This window comes from Schistocerca piceifrons, unplaced genomic scaffold (assembly GCF_021461385.2).
Source record: "Schistocerca piceifrons isolate TAMUIC-IGC-003096 unplaced genomic scaffold, iqSchPice1.1 HiC_scaffold_961, whole genome shotgun sequence".
In the NCBI taxonomy this organism is placed as follows: domain Eukaryota; kingdom Metazoa; phylum Arthropoda; class Insecta; order Orthoptera; family Acrididae; genus Schistocerca; species Schistocerca piceifrons.
This window is the reverse complement of record NW_025729236.1, coordinates 900,001-910,000: the sequence shown is the minus strand read 5'-3', so window position 1 is coordinate 910,000 and position 10,000 is coordinate 900,001. Positions and strand designations below refer to the sequence as shown.

Below are 10,000 nucleotides of genomic sequence, written 5' to 3'. Positions count from 1 at the left end.
CCGCAACCCTCGCAATATAGTTCGCTACTCGCACTGCCCGCTCCCCTGTGTATCGCTTCATGTTAAACACCTTGCAAGTCTTGCTGACTTTCCACATGCTCCTGCTGTACACTGTAATGTGGATGGCAGCAGGACGTACATGCCGCCCCCCCCCCACCCCTCCCCACGTCCCCACCTTGCCCCCTGCCTTCGCAAGCTGGTTGGTGACAAGTTTGCATGTTCAATGCCCTTCGCATGCGACGTACGCAGGCTACGTTGTGGTGCGGCCTGTGTCAACTGTCCGCTGATGTCGTACGCGTGAACCACAATCTGTACTGCACATTCGTCCTTATGTACTGAATGATACATCGTGGCACATGTGTGACCGTACAACGACTGCGCCCAAAAACGGCGGACCATACAGTGCAAATATTGTGCACGCAGCTACGTGTCGTCTCCCTATGAGAGCTGGATTGCAGTGTGGTACGCCATAGAGACGTGTGGGAGGAACGGACGCCGTGGATGGCGATCAGCATGAGCTGTCTGTTGATGTATTCGGACCTAGTCGTCTCTCCTCACACACCGTGATGGCATGGTGCACCGCGTTCCATATCTGCGACATGCTACAGAGGCCGGTTCACAGTCGTTCGAGCAATGGACATCGCATACGTACGGGGGCCACCTTCCACGTATTGTCTAGGCGTGCACATTTTGTTGCGTGTATGTGGGCAGACGTAGTGTGGCGTGACACCTGACACAGGCATGCAATAGTCGTTGAAGTTGCAAATGGCGATGGACGCCTGCGTTTTCTGGTGAAGTTACGCAAATGAACAAATGGTAACCCGTTGTGGTGCGGTTGTTCTCGCTAGGGGTGAATCGGTGATGGCGACGATAGGTTGAGGTACTAACCGGTTGTTCCAGCGATACCCACCATGCCGACGAAACTGAACGGCATCTGGGTGTGAAGCGATACGCGGCGGTGGCTGGGTGGGACCGTCCCCGGCCGGTGAGGGGGCGCCTCCCGGCGTGCTGGCCGCGCGGTGCGTGGGCGCACGCGCTACAGCCGGCTGGTGGGGGCGGCCAGTGGCAGGCGCGCCGGCCGACGGACGCGGCAGGCGTCGCAGCTGCGCGCCGGCGCACCCTGCGCGCGGCGCCGTGCGGCCAAAGTAGGTCCTCGCGGGCCCGGTGCGAAGCGCGGTGGACATCTTCAGTGTGCTGGTCCGATTGAGGACTGTGTGCGTTGAGGATGCGCCGCCGCCCGGCGCTCGGCGCCGCGACGCCGTCTGCTGCTCGGTCGCCCCAGCGGTTCTCGCTGGTGGTTTGTATCGCAGCTGTGCGGATGTGTTGGCGCGTGCGCTGTGCTGGGAGAGTTCGCTTCGGCACCCAAGTGGGGCTTTTGTCCTTCTGTGGCGCTGGCGTTGGAGCTGCCGGTCACCGTAGGTGGCGCGTGTTGTCTCCCGCCGGCAATGCCACGACAGCACGCTCCCGGGCCTCTGTCGGCAGCGGCAAGCTCAGTTGGGAGCACGGGTGGTCGCACCGAAAGCGTCTACTCGCCTAACTCCGGGCGATTGCGCCTCTCTCGAACCCGACCAAGTACTTGGGACGGCGCTGCGCGCCGCCGGGACCTGAGAGGGTTTCGAGGTGTATTGTGCAGGGGAGCTCAGCCTCCTCCTGTTTGCAGAATGATTGAGCGGACGCTTGCGTGTTCGCGCGGGCCCCCGGGACACACTCCCGGGCGGCCGGCTGCTCAGCTCTAGTTGACGCAGCTCCCTGGTTGATCCTGCCAGTAGTCATATGCTTGTCTCAAAGATTAAGCCATGCATGTCTCAGTACAAGCCGCATTAAGGTGAAACCGCGAATGGCTCATTAAATCAGTTATGGTTCCTTAGATCGTACCCACGTTACTTGGATAACTGTGGTAATTCTAGAGCTAATACATGCAAACAGAGTCCCGACCAGAGATGGAAGGGACGCTTTTATTAGATCAAAACCAATCGGTCGGCTCGTCCGGTCCGTTTGCCTTGGTGACTCTGAATAACTTTGGGCTGATCGCACGGTCCTCGTACCGGCGACGCATCTTTCAAATGTCTGCCTTATCAACTGTCGATGGTAGGTTCTGCGCCTACCATGGTTGTAACGGGTAACGGGGAATCAGGGTTCGATTCCGGAGAGGGAGCCTGAGAAACGGCTACCACATCCAAGGAAGGCAGCAGGCGCGCAAATTACCCACTCCCGGCACGGGGAGGTAGTGACGAAAAATAACGATACGGGACTCATCCGAGGCCCCGTAATCGGAATGAGTACACTTTAAATCCTTTAACGAGTATCTATTGGAGGGCAAGTCTGGTGCCAGCAGCCGCGGTAATTCCAGCTCCAATAGCGTATATTAAAGTTGTTGCGGTTAAAAAGCTCGTAGTTGGATTTGTGTCCCACGCTGTTGGTTCACCGCCCGTCGGTGTTTAACTGGCATGTATCGTGGGACGTCCTGCCGGTGGGGCGAGCCGAAGGCGTGCGACCGCCCCGTGCGTGCTCGTGCGTCCCGAGGCGGACCCCGTTGAAATCCTACCAGGGTGCTCTTTATTGAGTGTCTCGGTGGGCCGGCACGTTTACTTTGAACAAATTAGAGTGCTTAAAGCAGGCAAGCCCGCCTGAATACTGTGTGCATGGAATAATGGAATAGGACCTCGGTTCTATTTTGTTGGTTTTCGGAACCCGAGGTAATGATTAATAGGGACAGGCGGGGGCATTCGTATTGCGACGTTAGAGGTGAAATTCTTGGATCGTCGCAAGACGAACAGAAGCGAAAGCATTTGCCAAGTATGTTTTCATTAATCAAGAACGAAAGTTAGAGGTTCGAAGGCGATCAGATACCGCCCTAGTTCTAACCATAAACGATGCCAGCCAGCGATCCGCCGCAGTTCCTCCGATGACTCGGCGGGCAGCCTCCGGGAAACCAAAGCTTTTGGGTTCCGGGGGAAGTATGGTTGCAAAGCTGAAACTTAAAGGAATTGACGGAAGGGCACCACCAGGAGTGGAGCCTGCGGCTTAATTTGACTCAACACGGGAAACCTCACCAGGCCCGGACACCGGAAGGATTGACAGATTGATAGCTCTTTCTTGATTCGGTGGGTGGTGGTGCATGGCCGTTCTTAGTTGGTGGAGCGATTTGTCTGGTTAATTCCGATAACGAACGAGACTCTTGCCTGCTAACTAGTCGCGTGACATCCTTCGTGCTGTCAGCGATTACTTTTCTTCTTAGAGGGACAGGCGGCTTCTAGCCGCACGAGATTGAGCAATAACAGGTCTGTGATGCCCTTAGATGTTCTGGGCCGCACGCGCGCTACACTGAAGGAATCAGCGTGTCTTCCTAGGCCGAAAGGTCGGGGTAACCCGCTGAACCTCCTTCGTGCTAGGGATTGGGGCTTGCAATTGTTCCCCATGAACGAGGAATTCCCAGTAAGCGCGAGTCATAAGCTCGCGTTGATTACGTCCCTGCCCTTTGTACACACCGCCCGTCGCTACTACCGATTGAATGATTTAGTGAGGTCTTCGGACTGGTACGCGGCATTGACTCTGTCGTTGCCGATGCTACCGGAAAGATGACCAAACTTGATCATTTAGAGGAAGTAAAAGTCGTAACAAGGTTTCCGTAGGTGAACCTGCGGAAGGATCATTACCGACTAGACTGCATGTCTTTCGATGTGCGTGTCGTGTCGCGCAACACGCTACCTGTACGGCTCGCCGTAGCCGTGCGCCGCGTGCGGAACCACGCGTGCCTCTCAAAACTAGCGGCAATGTTGTGTGGTACGAGCGCTGAAGCGCTGGAGCGGCTGGCCTGCGGCACCTGGCGCCTGGCGCCGGTTTTGAATGACTTTCGCCCGAGTGCCTGTCCGCTCCGGTGTGGAGCCGTACGACGCCCGTCGGCCGTGAGGCCGTTGGACACAGAACGCTGGAACAGGGGCCGCCACACGCCTCACTCCCGCCTATGCGACCGTCTCGAAAGAGACGGTGGAAACTGAGAAAAGATCACCCAGGACGGTGGATCACTCGGCTCGTGGGTCGATGAAGAACGCAGCAAATTGCGCGTCGACATGTGAACTGCAGGACACATGAACATCGACGTTTCGAACGCACATTGCGGTCCATGGATTCCGTTCCCGGGCCACGTCTGGCTGAGGGTCGGCTACGTATACTGAAGCGCGCGGCGTTTGCCCCGCTTCGCAGACCTGGGAGTGTCGCGGCCGCCTGTGGGGCCGGCCGCGTCTCCTCAAACGTGCGATGCGCGCCCGTCGCCTGGCGGTTCGCATACCGGTACTTTCTCGGTAGCGTGCACAGCCGGCTGGCGGTGTGGCGTGCGACACCTCGTACAACGACCTCAGAGCAGGCGAGACTACCCGCTGAATTTAAGCATATTACTAAGCGGAGGAAAAGAAACTAACAAGGATTCCCCCAGTAGCGGCGAGCGAACAGGGAAGAGTCCAGCACCGAACCCCGCAGGCTGCCGCCTGTCGTGGCATGTGGTGTTTGGGAGGGTCCACTACCCCGACGCCTCGCGCCGAGCCCAAGTCCAACTTGAATGAGGCCACGGCCCGTAGAGGGTGCCAGGCCCGTAGCGGCCGGTGCGAGCGTCGGCGGGACCTCTCCTTCGAGTCGGGTTGCTTGAGAGTGCAGCTCCAAGTGGGTGGTAAACTCCATCTGAGACTAAATATGACCACGAGACCGATAGCGAACAAGTACCGTGAGGGAAAGTTGAAAAGAACTTTGAAGAGAGAGTTCAAAAGTACGTGAAACCGTTCTGGGGTAAACGTGAGAAGTCCGAAAGGTCGAACGGGTGAGATTCACGCCCATCCGGCCACTGGCCTCCGCCCTCGGCAGATGGGGCCGGCCGCCCGCGCGGAGCAATCCGCGGCGGGGTCGTGTCCGGTTGCCTTTCCACTCGCCGCGGGGTGGGGCCGTTCCGGTGTGCGGTGGGCCGCACTTCTCCCCTAGTAGGACGTCGCGACCCGCTGGGTGCCGGCCTACGGCCCGGGTGCGCAGCCTGTCCTTCCGCGGGCCTCGGTTCGCGTCTGTTGGGCAGAGCCCCGGTGTCCTGGCTGGCTGCCCGGCGGTATATCTGGAGGAGTCGATTCGCCCCTTTGGGCGCTCGGGCTCCCGGCAAGCGCGCGCGGTTCTTCCCGGATGACGGACCTACCTGGCCCGGCCCCGGACCCGCGCCGCTGTTGGCTCGGGATGCTCTCGGGCGGAATAATCGCTCCCGTCAGCGGCGCTTCAGCTTTGGACAATTTCACGACCCGTCTTGAAACACGGACCAAGGAGTCTAACATGTGCGCGAGTCATTGGGCTGTACGAAACCTAAAGGCGTAATGAAAGTGAAGGTCTCGCCTTGCGCGGGCCGAGGGAGGATGGGGCTTCCCCGCCCTTCACGGGGCGGCGGCCTCCGCACTCCCGGGGCGTCTCGTCCTCATTGCGAGGTGAGGCGCACCTAGAGCGTACACGTTGGGACCCGAAAGATGGTGAACTATGCCTGGCCAGGACGAAGTCAGGGGAAACCCTGATGGAGGTCCGTAGCGATTCTGACGTGCAAATCGATCGTCGGAGCTGGGTATAGGGGCGAAAGACTAATCGAACCATCTAGTAGCTGGTTCCCTCCGAAGTTTCCCTCAGGATAGCTGGTGCTCGTACGAGTCTCATCCGGTAAAGCGAATGATTAGAGGCCTTGGGGCCGAAACGACCTCAACCTATTCTCAAACTTTAAATGGGTGAGATCTCCGGCTTGCTTGATATGCTGAAGCCGCGAGCAAACGACTCGGATCGGAGTGCCAAGTGGGCCACTTTTGGTAAGCAGAACTGGCGCTGTGGGATGAACCAAACGCCGAGTTAAGGCGCCCGAATCGACGCTCATGGGAAACCATGAAAGGCGTTGGTTGCTTAAGACAGCAGGACGGTGGCCATGGAAGTCGGAATCCGCTAAGGAGTGTGTAACAACTCACCTGCCGAAGCAACTAGCCCTGAAAATGGATGGCGCTGAAGCGTCGTGCCTATACTCGGCCGTCAGTCTGGCAGTCATGGCCGGTCCTTGCGGCCGGCCGCGAAGCCCTGACGAGTAGGAGGGTCGCGGCGGTGGGCGCAGAAGGGTCTGGGCGTGAGCCTGCCTGGAGCCGCCGTCGGTGCAGATCTTGGTGGTAGTAGCAAATACTCCAGCGAGGCCCTGGAGGGCTGACGCGGAGAAGGGTTTCGTGTGAACAGCCGTTGCACACGAGTCAGTCGATCCTAAGCCCTAGGAGAAATCCGATGTTGATGGGGGCCGTCATAGCATGATGCGCTTTGTGCTGGCCCCCGTTGGGCGAAGGGGAATCCGGTTCCTATTCCGGAACCCGGCAGCGGAACCGATACAAGTCGGGCCCCTCTTTTAGAGATGCTCGTCGGGGTAACCCAAAAGGACCCGGAGACGCCGTCGGGAGATCGGGGAAGAGTTTTCTTTTCTGCATGAGCGTTCGAGTTCCCTGGAATCCTCTAGCAGGGAGATAGGGTTTGGAACGCGAAGAGCACCGCAGTTGCGGCGGTGTCCCGATCTTCCCCTCGGACCTTGAAAATCCGGGAGAGGGCCACGTGGAGGTGTCGCGCCGGTTCGTACCCATATCCGCAGCAGGTCTCCAAGGTGAAGAGCCTCTAGTCGATAGAATAATGTAGGTAAGGGAAGTCGGCAAATTGGATCCGTAACTTCGGGATAAGGATTGGCTCTGAGGATCGGGGCGTGTCGGGCTTGGTCGGGAAGTGGGTCAGCGCTAACGTGCCGGGCCTGGGCGAGGTGAGTGCCGTAGGGGTGCCGGTAAGTGCGGGCGTTTAGCGCGGGCGTGGTCTGCTCTCGCCGTTGGTCGGCCTCGTGCTGGCCGGCGGTGCAGGATGCGCGCGCCTGCGCGGCGTTCGCGCCCCGGTGCTTCAACCTGCGTGCAGGATCCGAGCTCGGTCCCGTGCCTTGGCCTCCCACGGATCTTCCTTGCTGCGAGGCCGCGTCCGCCTTAGCGTGCTCCTCCGGGGGCGCGCGGGTGCGCGGATTCTCTCCGGCCGCCATTCAACGATCAACTCAGAACTGGCACGGACTGGGGGAATCCGACTGTCTAATTAAAACAAAGCATTGCGATGGCCCTAGCGGGTGTTGACGCCCTGTGATTTCCACTCCATTGGACTTCATTCGGGCGCCGTCCAGGTATCCCCTTCAGGGTGACTGGTCATTAACCCATCGGGTACACCCGCACAGTAACCGCTTCACGGAGGGGCATAGGTGCGACCGAGACTGGTGGTTCTCACCTTTCTCACTGCACCTGGGACGCAGGTCCTGTGGCTATTGTTTCCGTGGCGGCCGCCTGGTAGGTTTTTGTTGTGCGTGTGGCGACCGGCCCATTTTCATATATCAGTGCCGATAGCCTGCGCCTTCATTTCTGGCGGCCGCCGGGTGTCGTCCCCGGTGACTAGTCCCACACTAGGTGGCGGCGTTGTTCTTTCCGCCGCGTCCCTAGTGTCCCTGCCGCCTGGGGTTCGGGCGTAACACGAAAGTCATCCCACAGGTCCGGCTGGGTAAGCGATCTGGCGGTTCTCGTCGGTGACCACCCTGCTGTGGTACGGTGACACTCACGTCTACTCGTTAACTGGGGTTCCCAGGGGTCGGGTCGTGTGGCTGGTGCTTGTGGGGGGCTACCCCGTTTAGTATCCAGCCTCCGTCCAAAAGCGATTCCTGCCCAGTGCTCTTTGAATGTCAACGTTGAAGAAATTCAAGCAAGGCGCGGGTAAACGGCGTGAGTTAACTATGACTTCTCTTAATCTGGCCAAGTGGCGGCGGTGTGGCTGCATCCGGACTTGGCTTTTCGAAGTGCGGTCTTGATGTAGTCGTGCTGCTGCTGCGAGGTGCCTTCCTTGGGTTGTAGTTACAGGGAGAGTGATGCGCAATACATGGGCCTAGCCCTCTTAGCCTCTCCTCTCCTGCGGTCTTCTCCCCTTCTCGTGGGCCCGCTGATTTTCGCAGAGTGGAAGACCGCACCAGGGGCTTGGGGGGGTTACCAGCCCCCCCTCGCACTATCCCTTTGTTAGTTGGGGGCAGTATTCAGAGAAAAAGTGGTGGCCCTTCCGCTGAAGGTGCCACCCCAACTTCCCCAGCACCTAGCCGGCCAACCGGCCGTGCCGAAAATTTTGTAACTTTTGCAGCTATGTATACCTGTAGTGAGTGCCACCGCAGCTTCACCACCAAGAACGGTCTCGGGGTCCATCGCCGCCGCCAACACCTTGCGGCCGCCAACGCGGAGATCGTCACGGAGAGGCATCGCGCGAGGTGGACGGAGGAAGAAGTCCTGTCGCTCGCCAAGGCAGAGGCCGAACTGTTCCTCGAGAGGGACGCCCGGTTCTTCTTTGTAAATCAAGAACTCATCAGGATGTTCCCCGACCGAACGCTTGAGGCAATCAAGTGCCGACGGCGGCAAGCTGCCCACAAGCAGCTTGTCCGCCAATTCATGGAGGCGCTTGAGATCGGTCGGGGGGAAGAGCCGGCGTCCCGCCGGGGAGCAGCGAGCCCGCTGCCTGACGCGGGCGAGGCCGCTGCGCCGCCCGTCGACGCAGCCGAGGACTTCGCGGCCGACACCACCGGGCCGCCGCCGGAGGGGCCGACTGACGCCGCCATCTGGGAGCATCTGGCGGGGCTACCCGCTTCCGCCCAGCGTTTCTCTGCCCTGGATCGTGTCATAGGTCTGGGGCGGGGCACGCCGCCCGATGTCATCCTGGGCATGCTCCCGGATGCCCTTGCGTCGGTCGGGTCCAGAGGGGAGAGATCGATCACCAGGACACAGCGGCCGCGCCAACCATCGAAGCGGCCGCCTGCCGCGCCGCCGACGCAGAAGCGCAAGCGGCGCCGCTGGGAGTACGCGAGAACGCAGGATGCCTTCCGACGGTCGCGTGCACGTTGCGTGCGCGGCCTCTTGGATGGCACCCTGCTCCAGCCGCCACCTGCCATCCCTGGTCTGCTGGACTTCTGGGCGGACCTCTTCACCAAGAAGCCCATCTCCACCGCGGGCTTCATTCGTGACCGCCTCCTCCCGCACTCAGAGCCTGTCGCTCTTGAGTGCATATGGGGGCCGGTCACACATGAGGAGGTCGCCGCCGCGTTGCCGCCCAGGGGATCAGCAGCCGGGCCGGACGGCCTTACCCCAGCGGAGTTGCGGCGCCTGCCGCACGAAGTCCTGGTGAAAGTGATGAATCTCTTCCTTCTGGCCCGCGCCCTTCCGGAACGCCTGCTTCGCGCGCGGACGTCCCTTCTCCCGAAAACGGCTGCACCAACATCCCCCGCTGACTTTCGCCCCATTACGGTCTGCTCGGTGTTGGCGCGGACCTTTCACAAGGTTCTCGCGTCACGCCTGATGCGCGCATGTGCTGTGGACGAACGTCAGCGGGCATTCATCCCTCGGGATGGGATGTTGGAAAATACCTTCATCTTGGACACTGCTCTCACCGACGCAGTTCGCTCCTGCCGCTCTGTCTTTGTGGCGTCGATCGACGTATCTAAGGCATTCGATTCGGTAGATCATGCTGCCCTTCGCCCCGTGCTGAAGGCGCATGGCCTGCCGGATTGCTTTGTCGAGTATGTCGAGCGGTGCTACGAGGGCAGCACGACAGTGATAGCGGACGGCGCCGGCGTGGGCGTGTCTGTGCAGCCAGCACGGGGCGTTCGCCAGGGCGATCCCCTCTCCCCCCTCCTGTTCAACTTTGCGGTGGACTACGTTTTAGGCCAACTGCCCTCCCACATCGGAGCTCGGATCCTCGGTCGCAGAGTCAACGCTGCGGCCTTTGCAGATGACGTCTTGCTGTTTGCAGCGACCCCGAGGGGCTTGCAGTCCCTCATCGACGCAGCTACCGCAGCCCTCGCCCACCTGGGGCTGCAGATCAACGCCCGGAAGTGTTTCACCCTCGCCTTAGTCGCGTCAGGGCGCGAGAAGAAGGTGAAGGTGGACAGCAATGTCACCTTCACAGCAGGCAATAC

At 60.1% G+C, this 10,000-nt stretch overlaps 2 non-coding genes and 1 pseudogene across 2 annotated transcripts; all 3 read left to right on the top strand.

Annotated features, from left to right (window-relative positions):
• Nucleotides 1-1,746: 1,746 nt before the first annotated feature.
• LOC124774251 lies at nucleotides 1,747-3,655 on the top strand. Its single transcript, XR_007015240.1, has one exon. It is a non-coding gene; the product is annotated as a small subunit ribosomal RNA (ribosomal RNA).
• A 351-nt stretch (nucleotides 3,656-4,006) lies between these two features.
• Nucleotides 4,007-4,161, top strand: LOC124774000. Its single transcript, XR_007014999.1, has one exon. It is a non-coding gene; the product is annotated as a 5.8S ribosomal RNA (ribosomal RNA).
• A 188-nt stretch (nucleotides 4,162-4,349) lies between these two features.
• Nucleotides 4,350-10,000, top strand: part of LOC124774461 — an 8,524-nt pseudogene continuing 2,873 nt past the window's right edge.